Below are 6,810 nucleotides of genomic sequence, written 5' to 3'. Positions count from 1 at the left end.
GGTAGTCGGAAGTGATGACGTGGCATCCCGCTACAGTATAGGCGTGTTGACAAGGCGCCAGGTTGGCAGAAGGGAAGGAAGTCGGGGGGCTCGTGAAGTCGCCAGTTATTAAGTTGGCGTGTTCCGATCTCCAGCATACCAGAACCGGCGATCACCAGGTTAGAGATGAAGTCGCCAGATGTAAACTCAGGCGACCTTGAGATTGGAGATCGCCAGAGAAAGCACATCGCCAGAGATGAAGGTGGTGCAGATTATGAAGGCGGCCGGCGAGACCACAGGGAAGGTGTACGAAGGCACCCTAACTCGCCAGTTCCAGTAGAGATCGCACTCCCAAGTTAGCTATGTACTGGGCAGTACCATGCATAGGTAACTTAGCAAAACGAGAGTAGAAGCAGCGCCCAAGTCAAGGAGGCTCCAGATGAAGGCACGTGTACGACTGGATGCGAGCCACGTGTCCAGCTGCGTAACTGCCAGGAGAGAGAAAGTAACCAGGTATAAAAGGGTTTCCCAACGAACTTTCTGAGGTACGCACGTTCAGATTATACTCTTTACGCTTGCGAGTCCTAGAGCACACTGTGAGAGAGAATTTGCACGGTTCTTGTTCTCTTAGTATTTGGTGGTTCGGCTACTGACTTGGGCGTTGGAGTGCGATCGGCCGCAGCGGCGCCGCTCTGTTCTTTTGCAGGTTCTTGAAGTGGATCTCGGAGAGGGACGGACGTTGGAAGCGGTGCGCAAGTCGATCCTATGACGAGGCAAGCTCCTACGTTCTGGTCAACAGGCAGGATCAACAAAGAGCTCTATGCTCTTGTGCGAGCCCTAAAGACTTGGGAACACTACCTTGTGTCCAAAGAATTTGTCATCCATAGTGATCACGAGTCTTTAAAATATTTAAAGGGCCAACAGAAGCTCAACAAGAGACATGCTAAATGGATGGAATTTCTTGAGCAATTTCCTTATGTAATCAAATACAAGAAAGGAAGCACCAATATAGTGGCCGATGCTCTTTCAAGACGGCATACACTCTTTTCAAAATTGGGTGCCCAAATTCTTGGATTTGACCACATAAGAGAGCTTTACCAAGACGATCAAGAACTCTCATCCATCTATGCCCAATGTCTACATAGAGCGCAAGGAGGTTACTATGTGTCCGAGGGATATCTTTTTAAAGAAGGAAAACTTTGCATTCCCCAAGGAACACATAGGAAACTCCTTGTCAAAGAATCACATGAGGGGGGACTCATGGGCCACTTTGGAGTTGATAAAACTCTAGATCTTTTAAAAGCAAAATTTTGTTGGCCACACATGAGGAAAGATGTCCAACGACATTGTTCTAGATGCATCTCATGTTTAAAAGCAAAATCTAGAACAATGCCGCATGGACTCTACACCCCTTTGCCGATTGCAAATGCTCCTTGGGAAGACATTAGCATGGATTTCATTTTAGGACTTCCTAGGACTGCAAGAGGCCATGACTCTATCTTTGTGGTAGTGGACCGTTTTAGCAAAATGTCCCATTTTATTCCATGCCACAAAGTAGATGATGCTCAAAATATTTCTAAACTTTTCTTTAGAGAAGTGGTGAGACTACATGGTCTCCCTAGAAGTATAGTGTCCGATAGAGATCCCAAGTTTATCAGCCACTTTTGGAAAACTCTTTGGGGTAAACTTGGAACAAGACTACAATTTTCAACTTCTTGTCATCCTCAAACAGATGGACAAACCGAAGTAGTCAATAGATCTCTTGGAACTATGCTTAGGGCTATCATGAAGGGCAGCCACAAATCTTGGGATGAGTACCTTCCCCATATTGAATTTGCTTACAATAGAGTAGTTCACAAGACTACTAATGCTTCTCCTTTTGAAGTAGTATATGGCTTTAATCCTCTCACACCCATGGATTTGATACCCCTTCCTAATCCACAAGATTTTGTGCATAAGGAAGGCGTAATCAAAGCTGATTTTGTAAAGAAAATGCATGAGAAGATTAAACTCCAAATACAACAACAAAATGAGAAGTACACAAAATACAACAATAAAGGGAAGAGAGAAATAATTTTTGAGGAGGGAGACTTAGTTTGGCTTCACCTTCGCAAAGATAGATTTCCAACTCAAAGGAAGTCCAAACTAAGTCCCCGAGGAGATGGACCTTTCCAAGTTCTCAAGCGAGTCAACAACAATGCATATAAATTGGACCTACCTCTTGAATATGGAGTACATGACACTTTTAATGTAATTGATCTTTCTCCATTTGTAGGTACCAATGACGATGACGAGCTGGATTTGAGGACAAATCCTTTCCAAGGGGGAGGGGATGATGGAGGAGGGCCAAGCACATCTAGCCATGGTAGCCAAAGCCCAAACCATGAAAAGCGTTTAGACCAAGGAGAGCGTCTAGCTCCAAGGAGTGAGCGTCTAGGACGTGAAGAAAGGAAGCTATCCATGGAGCGTCTAGATGTGAACCTAGACCGTCTAGGTCCTCTCACAAGATCAATGGCTAAGCATGTACAAGCACAAGTGGATGAAGCTACGGATGGAAGAGAGAAAGCCTTGTATATGTTGCATAAAGGCCCAATAGGGGTACTTAGTAATTAGAGTAGTGTAGAAAGTATTTTGAGTGAAACTTTCTAGAACCTTGCTAGGTGTGACCGGTCATGGCACATGGCCTAGGCTTTGCATTTCATTTGGTTTACATTTCATTATGTATTAGCTTAGGTCTTACGTCCCAAATAGCCTATAAATAGGGAGGCTAACTCATGTATTTTCCAAGTTTATTGTGAGTAAAGTTATGCTGCCAATTTGTGCTCAACTTTGCTTCTCCCTAGAATCCTAGGCACTAAACTTCAATTCCTTCATCTTTTCCCTTGAGCTGGCCGAACCACTCAATACCCATACTTATCATGCACCTACAAGTTCAACACCACTCTTAGGAGGATCTTGCTCACTCTCATTCATTGCTTCCGCCCCATACTCTACATTGATTCAAGAAGAACTTCATGAAAATGCCATCAGTAGTTGCATGCATTTATTGTATATATTTGATACATGAGTCGCTACAGTAGTGATATAGATATTGGTTTTCAAGAAATTAGCATGAAATGAGATGAAACTAGTTTTTTTTGGTAGTTGCATGAATTTATAGTATATATTCGATAGATGAGTCTCTATAGTAGTGATAGATATTGGTTTTCCAGAAATTAGCATGAAAATACTTGAAACTAGGTTTTTTGTGGTAGTTGCATGAATATATTGTATATATTTGACACATGTGTCTTTAGATAGTTTATAATAGTGATAGATATTGATTTACAAGAAATTACCATGAAAAGACTCGAAACTAGTTTTTTTTTGTAGCTGCATGAATTTATTAATATATTTCATAGATGACTCTCTACAGTAGTGATAGACATTGGTTTTCAAGAAATTAGCATGAAAAGAACTGAAACTAGTTTTTTTGTGGTAGTTGCATGGATTTATTGTATATATTTGATAGATCAGTCTCTACAGTAGTGATAGATATTGGTTTTCAAGAAATTTGCATGACGAAAAGACTTGAAACTAGTTTTTTTGTGGTAGTTGCATGAATTTATTGTATGAGTCTCTATGGTAGTGATAGACATTGGTTTTCTAGAAATTAGCATGAAAAGACTTGAAACTAGGTTTTTTTTGTGGTAGTTGCATGCATTTATTGTATATATTTGATAAACGAGTCTCTACAGTAGTGATAGATATTGGTTTTCAAGAAATTAGCATGAAGAAAAGACTTGAAACAAGTTTTTTTTTGTGGTAGTTGCATGAATTTGTTGTATGAGTCTCTATGGTAGTGATAGATATTGGTTTTCAAGAAATTAGCATGAAAAGACTTGAAACTAGTTTTTTTTGTCGTAGTTGCATGCATTTATTGTATATATTTGATAGATGAGTCTCTACAGTAGTGATAGATATTGGTTTTCAAGAAATTAGCATGAAATGAGATGAAACTAGTTTTTTTGGGTAGTTGCATGAATTTATAGTATATATTTGATAGATGAGTCTCTACAGTAGTGATAAATATTGGTTTTCAAGAAATTAGCATGAAAATACTTGAAACTAGGTTTTTTGTGGTAGTTGCATGAATATATTGTAAATATTTGACTCATGTGTCTTTAGATAGTTTATAATAGTGATAGATATTGATTTACAAGAAATTACCATGAAAAGATTCGAAACTAGTTTTTTTTAAGTAGCTGCATGAATTTATTGTATAAATTTGATAGATGAGGCTCACTAGTAGTGATAAACATTGGTTTTCAAGTAATTAGGGAGAAAACACTTGAAACTAGTTTTTTTGTGGTAGTTGCATGAGTCTCTATGGTAGTGATAGACATTGGTTTTCAAGAAATTAGCATGAAAAGAATTGAAACTAGTTTTTTTGTGGTAGTTGCATGTATTTATTGAATATATTTGATAGATGAGTGTCTACAGTAGTGATAGACATTGGTTTTCAAGAAATTATCATGAAGAAAAGACTTGAAACTAGTTTTTTTGTGGTAGTTGCATGAATTTATTGTACGAGTCTCTATGGTAGTGATAGACATTGGTTTTCCAGAAATTACCATGAAAAGACTTGAAACTAGTTTTTGTTGTGGTAGTTGCATGCATTTATTGTATATATTTGATAGATGAGTCTCTACAGTAGTGATAGATATTGGTTTTCAAGAAATTAGCATGAAAATACTTGAAACTTGGTTTTTTGTGGTAGTTGCATGAATATATAGTATATATTTGACACATGTGTCTTTAGATAGTTTATAATACTGATAGATGTTGATTTACAAGAAATTACCATGAAAAGACTCAAAACTAGTTTTTTTTTATGTAGTTGCACGAATTTATTGTATAAATTTGATTGATGAGTCTCACTAGTAGTGATAAACATTGGTTTTCAAGAAATTAGCATGTAAAGCATTGAAAATAGTTTTTTTGTGGTAGTTGCATGCATTTATTGTATATATTTGATAGATAAGTCTCTACAGTAGTGATAGACATTGGTTTTCAAGAAATTAGCATAAAGAAAAGACTTGAAACTAGTTTTTTTGTGGTAGTTGCATGAATTTATTGTATGAGTCTCTATGGTAGTGATAAACATTGGTTTTCAAGAAATTAGCATGAAAAGACTTGAAACTAGTGTTTTTTTTGGTATTTATTGTATATATTTGATAGATGAGTCTCTACAGTAGTGATAGATATTGGTTTTCAAGAAATTAGAATGAAGAAAAGACTTTAAACTAGTTTTTTTGTGGTAGTTGCATGAATTTATTGTATGAGTCTCTATGGTAGTGATAAACATTGGTTTTCAAGAAATTAGCATGAAAAGACTTGAAACTTGTCTTTTTTGTGGTATTTATTGTATATATTTGATAGATGAGTCTCTACAGTAGTGATAGATATTGGTTTTCAAGAAATTAGTATGAAATGAGATGAAACTAGTTATTTTATGGTAGTTGCATGAATTTATAATATATATTCGATAGATAAATCTCTACAGTAGTGATAGATATTGGTTTTCAAGAAATTCGCATGAAAATACTTGAAACTAGGTTTTTTGTGGTAGTTGCATGAATATATTGTATATATTTGTCACATGTGTCTTTAGATAGTTTATAATAGTGATAGACATTGATTTACAAGAAATTACCACGAAAAGACTCGAAACTAGTTTTTTTTTTTGTAGCTACATGAATTTATTAATATATTTCATAGATGACTCTCTACAGTAGTGATAGACATTTGTTTTCAAGAAATTAGCATGAAAAGAACTGAAACTAGTTTTTTTGTGGTGGTTGCATGGATTTATTGTATATATTTGATAGATCAGTCTCTACAGTAGTGATAGACATTGGTTTTCAAGAAATTTGCATGAAGAAAAGACTTGAAACTAGTTTTTTTGTGGTAGTTGCATGAATTTATTGTATATATTTGATAGATGAGTCTCTGCAGTAGTGATAGACATTGGTTTTCAAGAAATTAGCATGTAAAGAATTGAAACTAGTTTTTTTGTGGTAGTTGGATGCATTTATTGTATATATTTCATAGATGAGTCTCTACAGTAGTGATAGACATTGGTTTTCAAGAAATTAGCATGAAAAGAATTGAAACTAGTTTTTTTGTGGTAGTTGCATGCATTTATTGTATATATTTGATAGATGAGTCTCTACAGTAGTGATAGATATTGGTTTTCAAGAAATTAGCATGAAAATACTTGAAACTTGGTTTTTTGTGGTAGTTGCATGAATATATAATATATATTTGACACATGTGTCTTTAGATAGTTTATAATACTGATAGATGTCGATTTACAAGAAATTACCATGAAAAGACTCGAAACTAGTTTTTTTTATGTAGTTGCACGAATTTATTGTATAAATTTGATTGATGAGTCTCACTAGTAGTGATAAACATTGGTTTTCAAGTAATTAGGAAGAAAATAGTTGAAACTAGCTTTTTATTGGTAGTTGCATGAATTTATTGATATATTTCATAGATGACTCTCTACAGTAGTGATAGACATTGGTTTTCAAGAAATTTGCATGAAGAAAAGACTTGAAACTAGTTTTTTTGTGGTAGTTGCATGAATTTATTGTATATATTTGATAGATGAGTCTCTACAGTAGTGATAGACATTGGTTTTCAAGAAATTAGCATGTAAAGAATTGAAACTAGTATTTTTGTGGTAGTTGGATGCATTTATTGTATATATTTCATATATGAGTCTCTACAGTAGTGATAGACATTGGTTTTCGAGAAATTAGCATGAAAAGAATTGAAACTAGT

This window comes from Phaseolus vulgaris, chromosome 5 (assembly GCF_051622355.1).
Source record: "Phaseolus vulgaris cultivar YP4 chromosome 5, ASM5162235v1, whole genome shotgun sequence".
Classification (NCBI taxonomy): Eukaryota; Viridiplantae; Streptophyta; class Magnoliopsida; order Fabales; family Fabaceae; genus Phaseolus; species Phaseolus vulgaris.
This window is presented reverse-complemented; position numbering follows the sequence as displayed.